This window comes from Epinephelus lanceolatus, chromosome 7 (genome assembly GCF_041903045.1).
Source record: "Epinephelus lanceolatus isolate andai-2023 chromosome 7, ASM4190304v1, whole genome shotgun sequence".
Lineage (NCBI taxonomy): Eukaryota > Metazoa > Chordata > Actinopteri > Perciformes > Serranidae > Epinephelus > Epinephelus lanceolatus.
The window spans coordinates 26,088,355-26,113,270 of record NC_135740.1 but is presented as its reverse complement, the minus strand read 5'-3'; the positions used below and the strand labels follow the sequence as shown (position 1 = coordinate 26,113,270).

Sequence of the window (24,916 nt, the reverse complement as noted above, 5' to 3'; positions counted from 1 at the left end):
GCTGCTTTGAGCAAGGTGTCTAAGCTTGTCTTCTGTGGTCCCTTTTGATGGCAGCACATTTAGGCTGTTGCCAGCAGTAACACAGAGAAATGAATTGTAGGTTCGTAAAAATCACTAGAATCCTATCAGTTATTGCTTGGCTGCTTTGTTGGACATTTTAGATATGAAGAATAAAAAAAAATAAAACTGGAAAGTGTTCTGATATAAAGTGGAATATGTGTCTGTCATTTGAGTCTTGTCATAATGTAAGCTAAAGACGCAGAAAACTGTGTTTAATAAACAAGATGCTGTTTCAACACCAATTAGAACTGCAGTCTACCCATCTGTCATCCTCAGCATCGAACTCTCTCTTCCTCCCCTTTTCACTCTCCTTCCCTCCTCCCCCATCCTTCCAAGGAAAAGGCAAAAGTACACTTTCCATTAGTCCAATCCACAGCCTGTGGAAGAGTTGTCTAATGTAAAAAGCAAAGGCAGTGGCTTCAGAGAAACTGAAATTACTCAGCACAGCTTTTATTAGGTACATAAACCACAGTGAGTTGGCTTCCTGGTGCATCTGACAGAGACTCATAATAATTGTCAAAACACAAAAAGGAGGGACTCGCTGGGTATGAGAGAAGAAAATGTACATGAGTGGGATAGAGGAATAACATCAGAAAGGTCAGAGACCCTTTGTCTACCAGTAAAAAAACTGTTACCCCTCCACTGAAGCAGAGCCGTCTCATCTTGCCTCAGAACAGAAAATACATACACAGTTTGTACAAACTAAGTTAGTCCAACTTTTTTTTTTTTCATATCCGAAAAAGCCAGAAAATCAAAAAGCAACAGAAATGTGAGCGAGACATTGTGAGGATTTTTGTTTCCAGCCTGTCACTGGCTCTTGGCAGTCCAAACAGAGATTTTGTGTTTTGTGGCCAGCAATTGAGCTTAACTTGACAAGAACTAAGAGAAATAAATAATATGTAGGTGGCTTTAACAAGGAATGAAACAGTTGTCAGTTAGTTTTGATGAATTTGGATAATTTTTGTGTCTCTTATTCATAATCAGGAGCCATCAGATTTGGATCGCTTTTATCTGACTGTACATTATGTCTCCCAAATATGCAGAAAGCGCTCCCCATCTCGTAGAACTGACTAATGACTAGCCTGGGTAAGTATTGTTAAGGGACTGTTACAGCAAACCCAATGAATTGCACAGCAGGGGCTAATTGAGAGAGAGAGACTGAGGAATGATTGTTGCATTCTCCAGAGATGGTTTTGTCTGAGGCCAGGCGAAGGGGAATGTCGCCTTATCTCTGCTGTGATTACCATGCGTCAAAAACAGATTACACTCATAAGTATTACTAGGTTACAGACATTATTTATTAAAAAGCAACATTGCTTGGCAACTGGATTACTCTCTTAAGATTAATCAGACTTCCTTTTTCATTCACAATTCATTTCAGATACTAAAAAGGGATCTTAATAATACATGAGCTATAGAACAACAGAAAGAAACCGAGAAAATAACATTTAACTGTCATGCCGGTTCTGGTTTTTAATGTTGTGCTGCAGTGGTGGGGTATTTCTGCAGGCTTAAATCAATTAAAGCGCTTTAAGGGATGAATTAGCCAGCATTTTACTGTAAGCATACATTCTGGCAATCTATTGAACAATGGCATTTGTATAGACATAATTTAATGAACATCTGGTTTTCTGAGGATGCCTAATGATTTCACATTCATCTTCCTCTAAATGGCTAAAGTGCACGCAATTACGTTTTTAATTAGCTGTGAATATGTTTCTGTCAATTGGGGTGATTCATCTCTTACACATGAAACATATCACGTGATTTCAGAAAGGGTGTACTGGTATTTCAGAACAAGTGTTCGTCTCCTGGGTTAAAAGTTCTGTCATTAGAATATAGGTCTCTTTGAAAAAACTGCTTTAATAATCCTTGATATTGCTTTGTTCTCCCGTCTGCAAGAGGAGACAACTGGATTATCTTAAAGCAATATTCGTTCTTTCTCCCAATTCACAACATAAAAAAATTTAATGACAGGAACACAGATATATTTAATCACTGAGCTCCCCAGCACAGCCGTTAAACCTTGCCGTCTGCCGCTCAAAGCGAATCAAGAAAATCTCTAGGTCCCTAATGAATACTGTTTGGCACTTCCCAGCCTGCGAGACCTTTTGGACTCCTCAATGCGGTGCTGACAGTCATTTCTTCTGGACCAATCACTAATTCCTCATTAGAAATGATGAGCTTCTTCATCACCTCTCTTTGGAAAAGGTTAGGCCTGGGCCCAGAGGAGAGGTGGGGAGTCCTTCACTCTGGGCCTGACGGAAGCTTCACAGGCCTGCAGCTATTGATTGGGGGCTTCAGGTTGCCTCTCCACCAATGTAGGGGTCTGCACTGCAGCATACTAAGCTGATGTGTAATCAATGACTCATACCACAGCCGGCCTCTGTGCACAGACCCGTCAAATTATACAGTAGCCATCCAATATCTGCCATAGTGTGTTTTTAAAACTGCCTTCCGGAAGAATGACGCACACAGTGCACACACACCAACGCACACAGGTAAATACACTTTGGAGCGCACACAAGCTGAACGGTATACAAGGATGTGCATACATGTGCAAAACCTCTCAGACACTCACAAACAACCCATATACACACACAGACACACACACGCTCACTCACTCAGGCACGCACAAACAACCACTGGGTCCTGCAGGGCTACTTTGATTTTTCTCCCTCTGTCCAGATGAAATGTTTATCATCTCAAATACTGTGTGGAAAAAAAAAATATACAAGTTATAAAACCCAATCCTTCTTAGAAACGGTTGCCTTTGGAGTCTAGCAAGCACCAGCTGTGAGACGTGGCCTATCCGTGCACTTGGCCTGGCAGCAGCTCCAACGTGCCCTCCTCCTCTTCATGGGGCTTAATGATATGCACAAGCACACTCCGGGGCCAGCTTCCCAGAGCATTTAATCCACAGAGATATGATACTATGCTGGATGTTGTGTCATCCATCACAATCTCTCTCCTCTTCCTTTTTTTTTCCTTCCCTCTATACCATCATACCGTGCTCACATTGTTTGATTAGGTGCTCTGTTATCTATCTCTCTATCTATCTATCTGTCCAGCTGACCTCCTCATCTATCTGCTGTTAATTGATGGAGTAATCCCACTCCGTTTAAAGTTCAAATTAAAGACTTTGCCAAAAAGTGTTTTTTGTTGTTTTACTTTGCTGCTGTCTTTGGTGCCAAGTGCTCACTGTTGTGGTGTTGCTGAACTAAGCTGCCTGGAGATATCCTCTCAATCAAACAGTGTGTTTAGCTTTGTTGCATCTTTTTACTTTGATTTCCCATTTATATAGTTTGAGCGCCTGTATGTGGTGTTCCTTTTCTCGTCTGCTCAACCTTAAGTCGGCATCACTGCTCATTATAGCAGCTTAGTTCTTTCTTGTGTTCAGGTTTACTTAGTGTCTCCTCCAAACAATTGTTGTTTCAGTTGATGGAAATGCAAATCATCGCCCTCTATATGCACTACAGTTTCTTTCTCTTCTTGGAGTAGACCTTTGTGTTTAGAGCAGAGCATGTAAAAGCTTTCACGCTCTCTTATATTTTGTACTGATAACGACTACGAAGAGACACATTTGTTTTTATGAAAATGTCAGAGATTATTACTTTATGTCGAAGCAAAAGCTTTGAGCTATTCCTTGTGTAAATCACGAAAACTGCATTAGAGCTGCACTGGGAAAATGTTTTTGCATTTATCAATATAAATTCTGCAGATCAATACTGTTAAGTCAACACATGCCCATCAACACAATCCTTTATCCATTACATGCTCCATTACATTGTCCCTACGGTTTCCCGACAAGCCATTAGGTAACAAAATCTCGCGAAGGAAACCCAGTCTCTCACATGGCAGGGCGGTCAGTTCGGAGCCTTCATCACGATATGTTTCCCTGCCTTCCTCTGGGTTTTATTGCGCAGTATGGAAGACAAATGGATAGCCATTAGTAGTGTATTAATTACATGTAGAGAATTACTTTGCTCATCAATCACGCAATTTCTCCCTCCACTTGTCAAGTGTAATTTGGTGACACAATGAACAAAACCTGGTAGGCCTGTTCTGTTCTGATCTGTGCTGTTAACAGCCTGTGTGGTGTTGACAGACTGGAACACTGAATGCATCTGCCTCATGTTTCTTCTACAGAAGCACACCGCCACGCCACCCCGCTGAGCAAAGGTTCACAAAAACACCTCAAATAGAACTGACGCAAATTATCATGTCAAGATAGATTAATTGCAAAGATCGCTGAGAGACTAATGATTACCATTGTCAGAATGCATAGATGCTCAGACACAGCAGTAGAACCGCTTTTTAGTGGGCATCATATACAATTATCTGTTCTTCTCTGCAAGAATGAATGTCAAAGTAGCAACGCGTCTAAATCCAAATACCACAAATGATTAGAACGTTTAGACTTTGAGCCGTCATTACGGAATAATGGGACGCTGGTGGGGAAGTATTTCAGAGCCCTTTTTATTTTCGACTGAACTACTCACAAAATGATTTGCAGTAGTATACGTTCCCTTTTTGGAGCACATGTGCAGCTGGTGACATAATGCATCATTTGGTACAAACAAGCAAAGACACTGGTGACAAATACACTGCATATATGAATGTAACTAGGTGAAAACCACCTCGTCATGTAGGGGCGGAGGAAAAATTCAGTCTCTGATGCATCAAGATTTTGTCTTAAAAAGATTCTGTTTAATGCAGAAAATTATCAAAAATTTAAACTCAATTCGACGTTATGATCAACTGTAACAATTTCATAAGACTGGGCTGTACATTATTTAAGGCTGAACCAACTGGATGGTGAAATGTAACGGACGTAAACACGTGCGTCATGCGTCTAAACCAGGCTTTTATTTGTTACTGCTCCTGTATTAATAGGAGATAATGGAAGTACAGTACAGGCCAAAAGTTTGGACACACCTTCTCATTCAGTGCGTTTTCTTTATTTTCATGACTATTTACATTGTAGATTCTCACTGAAGGCATCAAAACTATGAATGAACACATGTGGAGTTATGTACTTAACAAAAAAAGGTGAAATAACTGAAAACATGTTTTATATTCTAGTTTCTTCAAAATAGCCACCCTTTGCTCTGATTACTGCTTTGCACACTCTTGGCATTCTCTCCATGAGCTTCAAGAGGTAGTCACCTGAAATGGTTTTCCAACAGTCTTGAAGGAGTTCCCAGAGGTGTTTAGCACTTGTTGGCCCCTTTGCCTTCACTCTGCGGTCCAGCTCACCCCAAACCATCTCGATTGGGTTCAGGTCCGGTGACTGTGGAGGCCAGGTCATCTGCCGCAGCACTCCATCACTCTCCTTCTTGGTCAAATAGCCCTTACACAGCCTGGAGGTGTGTTTGGGGTCATTGTCCTGTTGAAAAATAAATGATCGTCCAACTAAACGCAAACCGTATGGGATGGCATGTCGCAGCAGGATGCTGTGGTAGCCATGCTGGTTCAGTGTGCCTTCAATTTTGAATAAATCCCCAACAGTGTCACCAGCAAAACACCCCCACACCATCACACCTCCTCCTCCATGCTTCACAGTGGGAACCAGGCATGTGGAATCCATCCGTTCACCTTTTCTGCGTCTCACAAAGACACGGCGGTTGGAACCAAAGATCTCAAATTTGGACTCATCAGACCAAAGCACAGATTTCCACTGGTCTAATGTCCATTCCTTGTGTTTCTTGGCCCAAACAAATCTCTTCTGCTTGTTGCCTCTCCTTAGCAGTGGTTTCCTAGCAGCTATTTGACCATGAAGGCCTGATTGGCGCAGTCTCCTCTTAACAGTTGTTCTAGAGATGGGTCTGCTGCTAGAACTCTGTGTGGCATTCATCTGGTCTCTGATCTGAGCTGCTGTTAACTTGCGATTTCTGAGGCTGGTGACTCGGATGAACTTATCCTCAGAAGCAGAGGTGACTCTTGGTCTTCCTTTCCTGGGTCGGTCCTCATGTGTGCCAGTTTGGTTGTAGCGCTTGATGGTTTTTGCGACTCCACTTGGGGACACATTTAAAGTTTTTGCAATTTTCCGGACTGACTGACCTTCATTTCTTAAAGTAATGATGGCCACTCGTTTTTCTTTAGTTAGCTGATCGGTTCTTGCCATAATATGAATTTTAACAGTTGTCCAATAGGGCTGTCGGCTGTGTATTAACCTGACTTCTGCACAACACAACTGATGGTCCCAACCCCATTGATAAAGCAAGAAATTCCACTAATTAACCCTGATAAGGCACACCTGTGAAGTGGAAACCATTTCAGGTGACTACCTCTTGAAGCTCATGGAGAGAATGCCAAGAGTGTGCAAAGCAGTAATCAGAGCAAAGGGTGGCTATTTTGAAGAAACTAGAATATAAAACATGTTTTCAGTTATTTCACCTTTTTTTGTTAAGTACATAACTCCACATGTGTTTATTCATAGTTTTGATGCCTTCAGTGAGAATCTACAATGTAAATAGTCATGAAAATAAAGAAAACGCATTGAATGAGAAGGTGTGTCCAAACTTTTGGCCTGTACTGTACATTCATCTCTTTGTTTACTTATGGATTACAAATACTTGTGTTTCAAAAGCAGCAAGTAGCCACGCAGTAAGAGAAAACAAACCATGTACAGAAATAAAAAAATTGCATCGTAGCCCTCTGAATAGGAATCCAGTTGAATTGCGAAGTGCCCAGAGATTCCAGCTACGGAAGCGTATTGCATTCACTTGACAAATAAAAAAAGCCCCGTTTTTCTGAGCAATTTATTTATTTTTCTGGTGTGTTTTTTTCTGTTTTTCTGAGTAATGTTTTCCCTGTTTTTTGTGGTAATTTTTTTCTGTTTTTCAGGGTATTTTTTTTCAATATTATTTTTATTAACAGATTTGTGGTAACAAAAAGGAAAACAATCATATCTCCAACCCCATTTTCAATCCCCCCTCCCCCCCACAACAACAACAACAACAACAACAAAAAAAAAACAACACGGGCACCAATACACACACACACACACACACACACACACATAAACACTCGCACACGCACTTCTGACTGATGAGGAGGGGTACAGATTAAAAAAAAAGAGGAATTCATAATGACTCTTGACAAAGGGCACAGAAAGTATACATTAAGCCTTCCATGATAATCCTTAAACATCTTTGTACAGAGAATAACAGCGAGCAATAAAAAAAAAAAAAATAGCAATGAATACAAATATGATTCGGATGATTCCAAATGTTGCAGAAGGGGACCCCATGTTTTCTCCAATTTAAGTTGGAATTTGAGATTACTGTTTCGCAGTTTTTCTAAGTGAATGACTGAAACCAATTCATGCAACCAGTTTTTGAAGCATGGTGGAGTTGGTGTTTTCCAATTTTTTAGAATAATTTTTTTTGCTAACATCATGCCCATTAAGAGAGCTGCTTGTATGTGTGCAGGGAGCACTGATGAGTCCTCTGAGGCTCCAAAAAGAGCAAACTCCCTGTCAGGAGGGAGCTTCCTCTTATAAACCTCAGAGAAAAAAAACAAAAATTCTGACCCAGAACTGGTAGAATCACGGACAGTCCCAAAATAAATGCAACATTGTACCATCACTGACTTTACATTTATCAAATTTAAGAGAAATAGAGGAGTAAAACTTATGAAGCTTGTCTTTAGAGCAATAAAAACGATGAATTACTTTAAACTGTATCAACCTATGTCTACTATTTATTGAACAACTATAGATACGGGAAAGGGCAGTCTTCCACAGTTGGTCAGAAAACACAACACTTTCTCTTTCCCAAGCTTTCTTAATACTGTCGGCAGATAGTGAGTCTTCTGAAAAATATCTTACAAATTTGGTAATGAGCTTCTTACTGCTAGGTAAAAGAGAAAACAGTTCAAGAAGGGCATGTCTCAATGATAGGGATAGGCCTATCACTCAATGTAACAAGTTAGGTTTTGAAAAAAACTACCTGACAACTGAAATCATGCCCATACACGTTTGTCAGCTAACTTTGTTACAACCTATTACTAACCTAACCTGTTACATTGAGCGATAGGCCTACACTAGAAGGATGCAGTTGAAAACATAGCTAGATTATCATACCCTGTGTGTAACTAATTACGTGCCTTACCCTTATTGATCCCATAGTTGAAATTGTCTAAGAGCAGGAGCACGGATGCAAAATACATCAATGAGCAGGAGTCACCATGGATGCAGGGGTCACTTGCAGGTGCCAGGTGGGAGCTTCTTGCGAGATTTTTAAGTATCTTGTCTCCTCGTTCAGGAAAAAACAAAACAAAACATGAAAAACAGAAAAAAAATACCACAGTAAACAGGGGAAAAAATACTCAGAAAAACAGGGCTTTTTTTTAATTTGTCAAGTGAATGCAATAAGCTTCCGTATCCAGCCCCTATAGTCATGCGCTCATAGTTTAACATTGCACAAAGATGCATTTTACAGTGATTCATATTGTAAATAAAGCTATTAGTGATATTCTGTACTTTGAAAAGGAGCAAATGGAGATGAAGAAATGCAGTAGAGTGATTTGTAAACCAGAATGTGGACTGGGCCAAAGTGCCTTCAGCTCAACAAAGAAGGAATGCTCTACATATTTTATACATTAAGTGTATAACCTTGTGTGGAAAAGATTACACTATATTTAAACCACATTTTGACCTATAGATTATTATTCTGTAGCTTTAATAATTGCACTATTTCTTTCCAGAACACCAATAATTGCATCATTTTTATGTATACGCTTACATTTAGCCTTTGCAGAATAGTAAGCAGAATATTGGATTGTCTCTGCAGAGGCATGAGTAACTCTGGTGTAGGCCCTGAGGCACGAGTATGACAACAGAGGTAAGAACAAACATTTTTACCTCCTCTGAGCCTCTGCACTGCATCCTTGGCCAGTTTAGTGCGTACAGGGCCCCCTGCAAATACACCGTGTGATACCATTGACACAGATTATGGATTTTACCATCTTAAAAATATGCTATGTGGGAGCGTGGAAATGTCAGGGAAGGCACCCAGGCTCTGAGATTTACTGGGAATTTATAGATCACCAAATGTTGCTCTCTAAGGAGAAAGAGAGGGAAAGTCCATGTAGGAGGCTCGTCAGAATGCAACTACTGTTTCCCATTTCACCCCGAGCAAGAACCGATATCTGGCAAATTTGCATATACATGCATTTGCACAGATCCAATCAAACGTCAAGGTGCCGACACAATTCCAGGATTCAAAGCGGAATACCAACCAGTGTTTCAGCTGTAACTAATACCCACAGCCCAAGGAAGTGGAGGGGAGGGCGCTTTATCTTTGGAGCAGATAACATTTAAACCACAGAGGGGTTTTACGGCAGACGGCATATAGCTGCACAGGTCAGGTCACTTGTTCTTGTTACAGCTGGAGTGTGTCAAGCAAGTGTAATGGATTAAGGGTGGACAAGCTATGCTGTCATGTATCATTCAGTTCAGTGGGGCATCTGTTTATGTATATTGCTGGATAATTATTCATAAAGAAAGCATCACATGCCTCAACAGTATATGCCTGATAAACAGGATCTTAACACATTTTCATGGTGGATGTGTGACCAATTTCGGATCAAATCAAGGTTAGCTGGTAAAGCTTATGGCCGTACTGAGATAAGAAGTTGTGCTTACATCAACACTTGTATCTGTGAATCTCTGCATAGAAAATCTCAAACCGCGTGCAGCTCATTTTGTAATCTTGTGCGGTTTAAAAGACGTCTTTCTAGGTTTTATTGGCGTACATCAGCAGCCAGTGACCGCATACTGTAAAACCAAAATGCAGCGCTTGTTAAAATCATATCAAATCAAAGTGTAATGATTGTTCAAAATCTTTTTTCGTCCTGAAATACAGTTAATGAAAGTGGAGAAACACAGTGGAGGAAGGGAAATGGAACAGAGGTGAGTGAAAGAATATATTAAGCCTTGAATGGAGAGATGGAGGAAAAATATTCCTTATTCGCAGCCTTCAGAATGTGTTATTAGGGAATGATTTCAACAGGCTCTTAGTAGCTCTCATTAGATGGTGTATCAAACCAGAACAAAACTCACTTCTCCTAACTATGTGGAGGAAGTGGATTGGAAAATTAAATGGGGAGAGGAGAGTGAGGGAGCAGTCTCTGCCACGCTCTTGTCACCGTGCCCCTGCTCCCACTAACAAGTCCGCTCAGTCGACTCGCGCTGAAAGTCATTCACATGGTCTTTAATTTCACTTCATTGATTGGAATTTAAAGCCCCGGAATATAGCAAGGAAGACATTAAGATTATCTATTCCCTAAACCATGCACCGAACATTTGTTTTTAAATTGTGGTACAGTATGGCTGACACCTTGTCTTTTGAGTTTGCAGCCCTAAAACTTCAGAAACTTTGCAAACTGAGTGTGCACTCGCTGCTGGTTACTATATGAGTGCCTGCAGTTTCTAAAGGAGAATATATTTATATACTGCATGCTGTAGATCAATAAAAGTAACATTTCATTAATCTTGACATGCTGTTCCTGCTTGATGCCAGATGCTGGGGACACAAGCTGTCGAAACAATAGACATGCTTTTCAGTGCTTACTTTCCCCTTCCCCGTTTTTCTTTGTTTGCACTTCCAAAGACAGCATTACATCTGTCAGCAAGATATGATTTACATAAACATCAAACTATTCTTCTGAGTATCTGTCAGGGAAACTCTTGAGACTTGCAAAATATTAGCATTTCAAGGTTGCATTTACACTATGTTCATATCTGTTTTGCATATACTATTTTTGTGTATTTTTAATTTACAGTTATACGATTGCTTATGTCTCTGACCAGAGCCAAAGTGTTGGGATTTTAAGCATGGAATTATTTGGTGGTAAAATAACAATATTGTCAGTTTTGAGACTGTAAAACAAACATATTCCGGCTTAATGCTAGATAGAGACAGTCCATAACTCGGCATCTTGTGTATAAGCTGCAAAAAAAACATTCCAAATCATGCAGTATCCAGCTGGTGATAAGAAAATCAATCGAGAAAAAGAAATATAAACAGTATTCCAATTCACTTCACTCTGCAACTGCATGCAATCACATCTTGAAATGGAAATTACACCTTAAACAAGTGCATGGCTATTTTATGGATTACTTTTGCCACTGATTGTATACCACTCATGTAGTAAGACAGCTTCTGCATGACGGAATTGCTGTTAACGACAACTGTATGGAAATTTGATGATGTTTGTCTGTGGTATGTATTTTGAGTGTACGCTTGTGTCGGTTTTGTGTAGACGTGTGCGTGCTCGTGTCAGCGCCTGTGATGATGTGTGGGCACAGAGTGTCACCTCTGAAAGAGACAAAAGTGGCACTCTTGGTGCCATTTGCATGATTAGTTGTTATTGCTAAACAGAGCTGAGCACTGGTCTGGAATTACAGTTGTACAGAGAGAAGCAAATGACCAGCTTTATGGAATTTTTTTTTTTTTTTTTTTTACACCTAAGAAAAAAATCTCAATAACATGCCTTGTATTTCTGTAAACAGCTAATCTGTGCCTATTTAGAAAAGCTTAGTTGTTGTGGGGGTTTTGTGTGTGTGTGTGTGTGTGTGTGGTTATCCAGAGCACCTTCAATATTCCTTAATCATTGTTCTATTTGCCCTTATATACGTTGGCCAACAAGGACAAATGCGCTACAACGGCCCATTTCCATTAGGAGAGACATGTCGAAGCTTCAGAAACGAAGCCAATATAAAAACACATACAAAAATCACAAACAAATACAAAAGAAAATGAGTTGCAAATAAAAAAAACATGCTGCAGAAAGCCATAACAAATACATCAACTGAAAAAAAAAAAAAACAGAAACAGAAACAATCTAAATTCGAAAAACACACAAACCCCCAAAATAAAAGCAACAGAAAAACACTGCACATTCAACTAGCTGTGTGTTCCAATACCCACACTACCATACTATATACGCCAGAGAAAGATTTAGTATGTCCCAATACATACACAAACAACAACAAACAAACGGACATAACTATAAAAATAACGACGACAGAAAGATGTAATTTCACTGTTGCAAATACAATACGTTAGAATCTACAATCTGTGCAGTTATAACTTTAAAGTTAGACTACACACATTGCAAAGTAACAACAGCAGATCTCTCCAGGTTGATCTCCATCTCTGGCAAACTTGGTAAGCGGCATTTCTTTTATCTCCACGGTAACGGATATAAAAGCAAGAGGGTCAAAGGTCAGGGCGTTATGTTATGAGAAAGTAGTATGTCCTGATTGTGTGCATACTGCATGCAACAATGAGTACTTTTTTAAGAACAGCATCAGTACCTAATAAGTAAAAAGAAAAAGTAAGCAATTTGTAATGCACCCGAACACAACAGAAGATTCCAGGCCTCTAGGGGGAGCACTGAGCGGAACAGCTTGATTTTTGACCCGATAAAAGAGAAAGACCAAACAAGAGAGTGTTTGTTTTTCAAGTGGAAAGAAAAGTGGAGTAAAGGGTGACATAAAACAGTATATACACGTATGGCCTTTCTTACATTTAGCCTTAGATTTTTACAGTATTACAAAGAGCTACAGGGTTAGTGTCATGCACATGCTCTTCCACTTAGCGCTCCCCCTAGTGGCCTGGATATCTTCCGTTGTGTCAACTGGATATGCAGTGTCTTTCTGTTGTATTTGTTTTTGGGGTTTGTGTCTTTTACACTGTTTCTGTTAGGGATGCAAGATATGGGATTTTTTGCCGATATCCGATATGCCAATATGCAACAACTCATTTGACAGATAACTGATACCGATATCAATATATCCACTCTTTTCCCTAACTTATTTTAGTGATCATTAAGTCTCTTCTGTAGTGGAATTAACATCCTATCATACATGCATAACCTTATCCTGATGGGCCACCAGAAGATGGAAACGTGAAATACAATACTTTTAAATATTTGTAAGATTCAATCATTGTGCAAATTAAGAAAAAGCATGTGTCCCAATTCTGATAATTCATTTTAAAGTCAATATTGGGTCAAGAAAAAAGATTCCTGCACACTGTTGCCAAACTTAATTTTAATTTAATTTAATATATAATGGGACAAGGCAGATACGTTTCGGTCATTACAACCTTCGTCAGGCAGAGTTGCTACTCTGCCTGACGAAGTTTTTTCCTACGCACCTGTTCAGGAGACTCTTCAAAAGGTGTGCATGAGCCAGTTTTTTTTTTTTAACTTTTTTTTTTTTTTTTTTTTGAAAGTCAATATTGGCCAATAACGATGACATAGCAATATTATCAGCATGTTCGCCGATTACAATATTTCATTTTAAAGCCAATATCAGCCAATACTTATGGCATGCCAAAATTATTGTGCATCCAGAGTTTCTGTATTTGCAGCAGGTTTACTGTTAATGTATTTGCTTTGCCTTTCTGCAGCCCTTTACATTCGTTTTCGATTTTCATGTGTTCTTGAATTGTCAGTGTTTCTAAAGCTGCAGCACCTTCCTCCTGATGCTCCTGATAGCGTGCTTGCCCTTGACAGCCACCGTACTTATACCCCAACTTTCCTCTTGCTCTCCTGTGTCAACCAAAAAAGCCGTTCTGCACAAAGGTTGGAGGACTTACACATCACACCAGTAATAGCTAAGACCCAAGCAGGCCTCCTCTTGGACCTACAATATGTGGTCTCCTGAACTTATATCTCAAACATTATACCTCAAGTACTGTATACATCAATATTGCCTTTATACGTGGTATTTTACTTTGCTCCAGTGGAAGGATCGATACTCTATGAATTTTTAAACGCATCTTAGCTCCGGGGATAGCCTGTAACCTGTGGCACTGACAATCTCATTTGTGCCTTCAGTCCTCCTCAAAGCTCTGAGCTAAGTTTGAAGTACCTAACTTATCTTGACGAGACACAGGTAGATGATCCTTGGTGTGCCCAGTAATATCTGAATTTTAATGTGAAACACCATTCAAATTCTTAGACATTTTTTTCTTAGACCATTTTTCTCCTAACTGCATTGTTGGTTTAAAACAAATGGTGTTCTGTAGGTGGGAAAATCTACACATTTAAATTCCCTTAGTCTGTGCCATGTTTAGACTAACACTTAGGTGCCGGTGATGGATCTGCAAAGGAAGCCTTGCTCCTCTGTCAGTAACAGAAAAATGGTGGAGCAGAGGGCTTGATTCAGTTTTACACTGTTCCATTTTAGTTACATGATAAGTTTTGCAGAATGGGGTATTGTTTTTAATGACGGGCTCGAGGTTAACTCCTCTGTTGACTCATTTCCATTGCTGACCAGCGCACATGTGCCTTAAAATAAAGTGTATCTGGTGTAACAGTTCACAGACAGCAACTGGCATGCCTGTGATGTATTTTCGACTAACACCAACTTACACAGACTACATAATTGGCTGCTTTGCATTTTCTGGATGTGTTCGACTTTTTTCTATTTCGAGCTGACATCCTCAGCTGGCTTTTTTTGGTTGAGTTTTTTAAAATGCTGAACATGTGCAAAGAACATTGCTCTCAACTCTAAACATTGCATCGGCTGCAGTGGAAGTGTTCAACTAAGCCGTGTGACCTTTGATAACTGGGATTCACTCCTCTGAACTGACATGTGCCATTATTTACTGCTGCTGTGAATTAACTTCAGTTCAGTTCAGCTCTGAAAGATGCAACAAAGAAATGAGACTTTAGATTGTTTTAATCATATTGTAAATCTTTTATTGTGGGTATAATCAGAATTTTTAAGATCAGCTTTACTCTGAGAGAATTTTAAAAGTATTTGAGACTAAAACAGCAATTTTCACCAGAAGAAAATGTCAAGAGCATTAAATTATTATACTACATACGTCTGAATGTGTAGCCAAGTTCATCTCAAGGCGCCCTGTGTGAATGTAAATATAAAGATATAGTTCATTTAATAAGTTCATTTAAAAATATAATTCAGTTGCTGTCATTTTTAATGGAAAAGCCCTCAAGCTATCTCCAGGCATTGGCAGGTGAACCTGTCCATTTTCTTGGAATTAAGGCCAAGAGCTTTTTGCCCCTGATTTCAAAAGCTATGGGGCAGGAGTTAGAGATGAGTGATTTAAATATTACTGATGTTGTGCCCAAGTCGAGAGTTAAGCTCCAGCACAGCTCGGTGCTGAATACGAATAATTTTGCCTTGATATGGATTTTGGTGGCATTTAAAGGAAACATCAACACAGAAAGTCTGTTTTGTGGTGTCGGGCCACTGAGAGATAGAGAAGGAGGTCCTAAGTAGCTGAAAGACTGAATTTGAAAAAGGCTTATTTTTGAGGGCTGCAACTGAAAACTTTTTTACACAAAAGACTGACAAAAGCTGGTTCGGCACACACAGAGTATTACAGAGCTGATGCCTACAAACATATACTGTAATTTATGGACTATAATATGAAAAACTGGAAGTGTTGTCTATTAATAAAGGTTAGAATATATAAGACATTTCTTTTTGGAATCTGCTCTCGTCAGTAGATTACAGACCTGACTGGATCACCGCAGGCACAGATATTTCTCCCTTTAAGTATTTGGATTAGATTATGTACATACTGATGACAGTTAGGGATGGGCATTAGTAACTTCCATATTCGAGTACAGGCATTAAATTATTATGAAATAAAAATAGTAATGTAAATTGGCCAAGAACAGTGAGCTAATGCAAATTGAAATTAATTTATTAAACAGCCAGGCCTCATTTTGCCTATTAAACCTTAAATTCCAAGTTAACACGAGAAAAATCAGCAAACTTTCTGCTGCTTCCCTTGCATAGGTTAGACACAGCACTGTAGGACAGTCTCCAGAGTCTGGAGCTGCCCTCCACCTGGTCAGTTCAACATCTACCTGGTTAAAATGAGCTTACACAGCAGCAGCCGTTTAAAGGTCCCGACAAACTCACATAAACGCACATAAACGTCTCGACTCTGCCATTAAACCTGTTAATAACAGTTAGGAAATGTTAGCCATGTAATGCTAAGACTTAGCCCTGTCACTGTGTGTGGGTCTGTTCCAACTACTCCTTGGTGCGGAGCTCGCACTTGCGCAGCAGTACTAGACAAATAGAGAAAGAGTGACAGCGGGGCATGGATATGTTGAGCAAAGCAATAACTTCACTTAACCCACTGTAATTAGAGGTTGACCGATAGTGGATTATCAATGGCCGATATAACAACAACAGTTTGGAGCTGGAAAAAGCCGATAGCCGATTAATCTGCCGATAACACCTGCACCTAATAGTCACCTAATAGTTCTTTAGATTATCAGTAATTAATTTCACACACATTGCTAGTGGCTTACTACTTAATTCTAGTGAAATTATACCGACCATGCTTTGCTGCTAGCTAAACAGAGAAAGCACATAATGTTATTCTATAACCAGTAACCGTATTATGCCCCTAATAAAGAAGTAAAGCTGTTCTATATTGGTTTATTTAAATCCTACAAATTATCTACAGCACACATTACTTGCATTTGCATGTGGAATACTCAGTGCAAAAGTCTTATGGACGTACCAACATCACAGCCTCTATCGGAGCCCTGTTCCACCATTAACGATAGTTTATATAAAGTTCTATCGGCGCCGATTTATCAGTCAAACTGATGAATCGGTCAACCTCTTATTTTATTAGTAAAAATATATCAAAGTCATGTTCACATGTGGGAGGTTGGGCAGCGATTACTGTATATGTTGAACAAGCACTGACACCAAAATAAAGTATTTGAGTACTCATGCCCATCCCTAATATCAGTATATGTCTTTAAAGACTTATATAGGTACTATGTCTGTACTTATGCTCTATTGTCTTTGAATCACTGATCTATTGTTTTCAATTCATAATAAATTTGTGCTTTTTTTTTGTTGTCAAAATTAAATTAAAATCAGATTTCCAATACACAAAAACCTGTTTAGAAGATGACTGTGTTTAAAACCAGTGCATAGACATCATGGTCAAGGAGTCTTCCATCTGAAGTTCAGTACTTCAATATGGGGACAATGGATGGCATTGGTGCAGTCAAAAATAGGATCCACTTCTCAGAATTTGATGCAGTCTGAAATGACACATGATTTCTAGTCCTTATCATCAGCTCAACCTTTCTTAAGTTTCCTCGGCAGAGAGAGGTAATACACGTTGGGATGGGTTGGACTGTAATCCCTGTGGATACAGTGAATCTACATTGGCAAAAGGACAATAGTAATGATATTCACCTAATCTCCCTTGACAGATTCAGGACATGCTTTTCATTAACACAAAAGTGGATAAGAGAGCAATAAGCACTGTTTCAGAGTTTACCTAAATCCTTTAAAGCTAACTGAGATTCACATTCTGGTGTCGCCTGTCTCTGTCTGCTTGGGCTTAAGCCAATGCAGGTACCATATTTACAGAGCTCTTTGACATACTTTTTCAGCTGCATTTTTCAAGGTGTGACTACAAACAATAGCAGGGACACAGTTAATTTCACAGCTGGCCATGTGAACTTCAGAAATAACGAAGGCACATTTGAGAAGATGCTGTGCCTCTATTTTGTACTGTAATGAGTGACATTCGGTATGAATGGGAAAAAAAGGTTATTACAAAATCTGTACTGTTCAGACGCTGCCAAAAGCTCCCCTATTTCAAAAGAATTTCATGTTTCCTAATGTGCTTAATTTGTTTATAAAAGTGTCTCTATATAATCTAACTGCACATGCAGTTTAAATGTTAAATCCCAAAGCATTATAAACATATTGAGATAAAAACAGTAATGAGCCGATGATCTCATCAGATTATGATCTTATTCAGTTTAATTAAAATACACAGGTTGCAGTCTGTAAAGCGTGTCTACTTTGTCAACAACATCCTTTATTGTCTGAAAAAGAAGCATCAGATTGTGCTGTCAATTATTTCTGTTAAGAACAGGTGTTTTATAAATGCTGGCTATGTCATTTGATAAAGAAACTTCGCATGTCTTGAGGTTTGGAGGAAATAATCGGCAAGAATCTGAAGTCTATTTTTGTCTTTCTTATGTGAAGAGAAAGAGTGTCAGTGGAGCTTCCATTCAGATTGCAAAGGAGGTAAGAAGAGGGAGGATAGCACTTATTTTTCTTTTTAATTAGCTTCATCTGAGGAATTATCCAGCACTAATATAATGGCTCGATTCATCTCCCACACCATCTGGTGTGAGAGCGGTGTACCTCTGGAGCTGATTGCTTTCCCCCGGTGCTGTGTCGGGGTAATAGGCTGTTCAAAGGCTGCTCTGGGCTCGGACAGCTGAGCAGAGGTGGGGCAGGAGCAGCTGGCCTTGGCGCCATCACCTGCTGCCTGTCAGAAGGCTTCTGAATATGGTCCATCCATGCCCTAAGTGTATGTATCTATGTGTGCGTATGTGTGTGTTGGTGTACATGTGCAACATACTTGAGAGTCGACTTTAAGCAGAGCACAGATTTCATCCTCGTGGAGTGGAGTGAGGGAGGAAGAGAGAGAGAGCATGTCATTAAGACTCTTGTGAACATCTGGGAGAGGTGAGACAGGTGACAAATAAGCAGTAGTGTCTGGAGATGATACCAGCACTTCAGTTAGTTTGCACTTCTGCACCTCATGTCAAATGACACAGCCAAGAAGACATATAATTTGCTGTATATAAATTGCTTTTTGGTAAAGTGTTCACAAGCCTGGCTCTCTGTAGTAATTCAAACACTTGAGCTGTATCTCAACATCCACACTTTTTTTTCTTTTTTTAAAAAATCATGTCATTGTCACTGAAGTTTTGGCTCAAATACTATATTTGTCGCGATGGCGGGGCTTCATTTGACAGTTTGACAACATCTGGTTTGCCCTGAGTACTTCCAGCCTGTCCCACAGTGCAGTGCGCCCACAGCGTCTCCGCATCGCTGACACCTGTTGACTTTGACCTGTTTTCCATCAACAAACTTGTGGAGTAAACCTCATTTACCACAGCTTAGAGAAGGATGAAGGCTGGCAACTTAACTGCTCTGGTTCAGTGTTAAATGTACACTATGCAGGGTTTGTATGGACTCATATAAAAGTAACTCCACTCAATCTTAACGTATGACCCACTGGAGGTGTGTGACTGTGTATTTATCTGCAGAGACCCTACCCTCTGCCTCTATTTTCATGTTTTCATGTTATTTTACTAAGGTCAGGGAGTTCCCTGACACAGCACCCAGGTGAGGGTAGGACTATATGAAAGGCAGCTACCTGGTAACAGATTGTAAGCAGCACGCATCCAGGAGGAACCTATGAAAATCGCAAACACAGCACCACAAAAAAACTTTGTAAATATAAAGAGGTGATGGCAAAGCAGAGTAAATCTGCGGCTGGCTTTCACTTTTGCAGACGATACTCTTTATAAACTGTAAAGTGAAGGGTAAGTGTGTTATAAAACCCTCAAACACGAGCCTGCATCGATGTTGACGTACTGACCATGTGCACTGCCGTACTGTGTTCATCATGCAAGATGCTCCTTACAAATTAAGTTCCATGTAACTGCATTACACTCCTTAAGCTGCTCAAACTAAGACAGACAGTAAATATCATCATACAGACCTTCACACCTTAATGCTACGTTGTACTAAGGATCAAATACATCCTTCTGTAGTCTCTAGAAAACGCTAGTCTTGTTAATTTTATTGTAAAGTGTTGCAGCAACTATTGCAAAAACCGAGTAGCTTATAAAAATCAGGGTGAAAAAACGAGATGTTTACAAAAGAAAAACAAAAGAAATGCCACCAAAGAAGCTTATGATTAATTTTTTTCCCCACATTTATGTATGTTAGTTATTGATTTACTTAGCCTACTTATTTATCCTTGTATTTATTTATCTTAGTGACAAAAAATAACATACAAAAATTCAAGTAAATAGCAGCACATGGCCTACAGATCACATACAAGTGACACGAATACATATGAAGCACATTTAATGGGACTAAGCTTTATCCATGGTAACAATGACAGTTCCTTTAATCGCCGCAGAGAGGGAAGTTTGTCCCAAAGCTTGTCACTGTATTTATACCCTACACCTTAATGAAGGGTGCTTCATTCAGCTGTGAAGGTGACTACAAACAGAGTTACACTCCATGACGGAGTGGGAGTCCAGTTTGACAAAGGCCCTGTGACAAAATGCTCCTGCTTTTCACTTGATTTATTACCTCAGTAAACATTTTCTAAAGTGGTTTATGGTCTAAATCACTAGTTTTGAGTCTTTATCCAACAGCATGTTCATTTTGTAAATTATGGTCCCATTTAAAGTAAAATAACAATAAAGTAGGATATGCTTTAGGGTGTCGCTACCTTGTGATTGGGTTCTCAGTGAAATCCACCACAGCTCCACCCTGTCATCCGAATATGGTCACTTCTGGATCCAACACACCAAGATGGCGATGGCCAAAATGCCCAACTTGTGGCTTCAAAACTGCAGTCCACAAACAAAGGCATGATGTCACAGTGGCTACGTCCACTCCTTTTACACAGTCTATGGTGGAGACCAAAATAGAGACCAAAGCAAAGTAAATACTGAAATTAAATCTGCCAAGTTGTCTGAAACATGATTCTAAATGAACGCTAATGTTGCTACACGTCTGCTGGATGTTCAAACAGGTAAACTGTTTGCTAACCCATTTGTCATATCAACTTCATAAGTATCATTTCAGTGTTGAGTTTATAGATTGTTGTGCTGCCTCCAATGGCCAAAAATGCATGTTTAAGTAACAGTTAAAGTTTTTGAGAACTTCTTCAAACATGCTAGTGATTAGCCCTCATACAAGGACACTCTGGGAGTCTTAGTCCAGTGGTTCCCCATTAGTCTAGCCACGGGGTCCAGATGGCTCCTTAGTCATTAGTTCCAAAAGTTCAATATAGTCATAGCCATACTTGCGTTTGACTAGGTTGTCGAGCTAGTTTGCTGTCTTTGTTAGAAGCTGTCCATTATTCGGTCAGCCACTGTATTCCAAAATTAAGGTGTTTTATACAAACATTTTACAACCCTTCGACCGCAACCCACCAGTTGGGAACCACTGTCTTAGGCTATGTTAAATGATGTCAGGGATGTTTTGTCAAAAATGTTTCCTCACAGTCCCAAAATGTCTTCTGTCATAACATTAAGCAAGAAGTCTAAATCAACTTGGTGAAAACTGCAGAGTAGTTTTAGGAAACAGCATGCCAAAATAAAGATGATTTCACTGGCTCACTGACTGTGCTGATAACAGCAGCTAATATTAGCTCGCCAAAATGAATCGTAGACACTCACTTTCAGAGAAGCTCTGATGCCGACACTTTTGGGACTCTCAAGCCTCTGCCTTCCTCTTTCTGTGCAACTGTCAGCTGTTTGGGTTGCCATCTACTGCGACCCTGTTGAAACAAGAACAGGTGCTTACATATAAGGGCACTGCTCTGTGCTGGTCTTAATCAAGTACAACAAATACCTGCAATACGCAACATAGAGAAAACATGTAATATAATGAAGATGCACTGGCTGAACAGCGTTAAGTGCAGGAATTCAGTGTGTGTGTGTGTCTGTGTGTGTGTGTCTGTGAAAGGGGGGTGGCGGTGAGGAGGAGGAGGAGGGTTGGGGGTTATTGAGGGTATCTTATCTAACAGTTGAGCAGCTTTATGGCTTCTAATAGGCACCCTGTCGGATTGAATTGTAAATATGGAGCACCATTGTGCATTCAGAGGTGTGTACATCCTCTGCTTCATTTACCAGATGCTAAGTCATGACCAACCCGTTTATTACACCGTGCAATCCACAATTAAAATGGAGAGAGGCTCACAAGGAAAAAGCCATTTACCTTAGCCCGGGCTGCACTTACACACCAGACACAAATTTTACTGTTACTTGAAAACTTTCCATGCATGGAGCACATTATCATTTGATTTCCATCCAGAGTTCTCAATTAAAATTATACAGAGGTTGCATTTCATTACCTGAGCTCGGGGCAATTTGCAGGCCATTAAGCTTCTACCTGTATCAGTGGAGATGTTTTCGAGGTGAACATCTGGGGTTGAGGAGGCAGAGCATGAAATGAAATGCCCCTGGCTCTCTGTTCTGCCTTTTGTCCAAAAGGGGCTAAGGGTATTAGAACGCCATGCATAGTAAAGAGCGTGTTTCTACGGGCTGCAACAAATTGGTCTTGGATCTGAATTGAAATAGAAAATTGACCATGAATGTTAGGATACCAAGTTTGTCATACAGTCACCACAAAAGCCACAAAAAAAGTACTTCAATATGTACTTTTGAATCGAGTTTTAGCCATTGTATTCAGGAATTATACTGGAGTCGGTTTTCATTATTAATTTTACTATTATTATTTAGATGCTTGTCCCAGCATGCATTTGGCTTTGAAACACCTTGAACATGTCACCAATTTCCTTGCTGTCTAAATCCTAAGGACCTGTAAAAATGCAAAGTGTTCCTTGCTGAATTCCCTGTAAAGGGATCAAGGTTCTCTATAAAACTGTAATTGATTTCTGTACCATGCAATAATAAAGACTTACCATGAGGAAACTACTCTTACGAGACCTTTTAAGAATCAAACCTCATTACACCTTGGATCTAATGTTTTTCTCTAAGTCACAATTTAAAAATACAAACTGCAATTATGTTGCCTAATGACATAATGTAATTTGCTTGGTAATGTAATAAAAAACTGCAGCTCAAAACGATTAATCTCTGGAATTCTCTGATCGAGCTCTGATATGTATTCCTTGTGCATGTTTTGCTCAGTATGAGATGAGACCATAATATGCCCACAGACTGCAGGGCTAGATAAAAATAATCATATCAGATTTTCATTTCAAGTGATTTAAATGCCACAGTGATGTGGGCTGCATAAACTTCTTGGAACAAATTGTTGTTCTTGTAATACCTCACCATTGTTTATAGAAAACTATTAACCGGATGTGGATGGTTGGCCTCTTTTTTTTAACAAAGTAAAATGTAAAATTTTTCAGAGGTGGAAGTCTTTAAAATAGATTACTTGAAGGGATTACTTTATTTTTTTTTTTGTGTATCTGCTCTAACACTGTGTCCTAACTGAATGAGATGTCAGTTTGTTTGCATTTTCTCCTACTGGAATGTTCCAGAGTGTGTACAGATATAACTATGTCAAATTTAAGACTTTTTAAGACATTTTTAATACCACCGACTAAAGACTAAGACTAAACCTGCAATGGAAATACACATAGATATGCGTGTGGAAAAACAGAGCAGTAAGGAAAAATGACTATAAAGGCCCGAACATACTCGGGCGTACTATAAGCGGAACGGACTCCGCGAGGAATGTCCGCAGTCATTCGGGTTTCCATAGTCGAGCGCACTTCCGCGTTGTAGTTTCCTGTAAAAATGTCCATGAAAAATCCCCGCGATGTGAAAAATACATGCCGAGCAGTCACTGGTGCGCGGAGCGGAGTTCGCGTGGTTGTAAAATCTGAGCTTTGCGCGCACAGGCCTTGCGGACGTCCGCTTTGAGTCCATGCGGACCTCCAGAGTGCGTTCCGCTTATGTTCCGCCCGAGTATGTTCGGGCCTTAACTGGGTGAGCTTAATTTAAAAAACAAAAACAAAATCATGTCACTGTCAAAAATGCTATTTATTATTGCAATATTCAGAGAAATAACGCTGTAAAAAATAAATTTTCTTCGGTCTGTCCAATGATTGTGAACAGTCACTGGGTCGGTCAAGCTGGAGAAATTTTCACGGTAATGTGGCCGAAAATATTTAAGACCCATCGAATCTGAATTTAAGACAATTTAAGACTTTTAAAGGGATAGTGCACCCAAAACTGAAAATTCAGCCATTATCTACTCACCCATATGCCGAGGGAGGCTCAGGTGAAGTTTCAGAGTCCTCACAACACTTGCGGAGATCCCAGGGGAGAGTGGGTAGCAGCACAACTCCACCTAATGGCTGAAGGCGCCCCAGATTCAAATGTCCAAAACACATAACTGAAACCATAAAATATCTCCATACTGCTCGTCCGTAGTGATCCAAGTGTCCTGAAGCCCCGACATAAAAAGTTGTTTGGAAAAACGTCATTTAAACTCTGTTTTTAGCCTCATTGTAGCCTGTAGCTCTTTCTGCCTCTCTGTGGACCATGCTCACATGTGCATGCTTGCGCGAGACATGGGCACCGCGTTCATGTGTGTTCACTAGGGCCGTAACGGTACGTGTATTTGTGTCGAACCGTTCGGTACGCGACTTCCGGTTCGGCACGACCCTGTACTGAATTATTGGGCGCAGGATATTATTTTATTTTATTTTGTTTTATTTTAATTCCGTTTTTGCGAGCTGAACCATTTAAAATATCTAGTTCCCCGACGGACATAATTGAGTGACGGACCGAGTCCCGTAAATCTCCGCTTTCACTTTGTGCAGCGCATTCTCGCATTTTGACAACATGGCAAGTGAGCCTGACGAACCTGAAGACCCACCCACAAACCTTAAGTCCTCCGTTTGGGAACACTTTGGTTTCAGGGTAAAATACGAAGATGGAAATAAACAAGTTGACAAGACAAAAGCAGTGTGTCGACACTGCAGAACAGCAGTCAGGTGTGTACTTGGAAACATGTCTAACATGCTAACACATCTAAAGCAACACCACCCGAGTTTGAACGTTAACCGGCACGACTAGAAAAAGCAATCTGGTGCAAACTACGATATCATCCTCGTTTAAAAAGAAAGAGCGTTTCCCTGACCATCGCGCTAAAGAAATAATCAATGCCACTAGAGTTGAGTAAAATTGTTTAAGCTGCACTTTAGACATAAGCATGTTTTGTTTACTGCACTTTAACAAAGTGGGAAAGCTAAGTAAGTTCCTAGTAAAACTGAATCTGAGCAGGCTT

At 39.9% G+C, this 24,916-nt stretch overlaps 1 long non-coding RNA gene across 2 annotated transcripts in view; it reads right to left on the bottom strand.

Moving 5' to 3' along the window:
- LOC117261430 (uncharacterized) overlaps positions 1 to 24,916 on the bottom strand; it is an 89,133-nt gene that overhangs the window by 52,120 nt on the left and 12,097 nt on the right. The window contains exons 2-4 of one of the 2 annotated variants that reach the window (XR_004502033.2): positions 21,325 to 21,425; positions 20,370 to 20,550; positions 18,474 to 18,509 (exon numbers count right to left, since the gene is read on the bottom strand). This is a non-coding gene — a long non-coding RNA (uncharacterized LOC117261430). The remainder of the gene's footprint in view (positions 1 to 18,473; positions 18,510 to 20,369; positions 20,551 to 21,324; positions 21,426 to 24,916) is intronic. The other variant, XR_004502032.2, reaches the window with a different exon arrangement.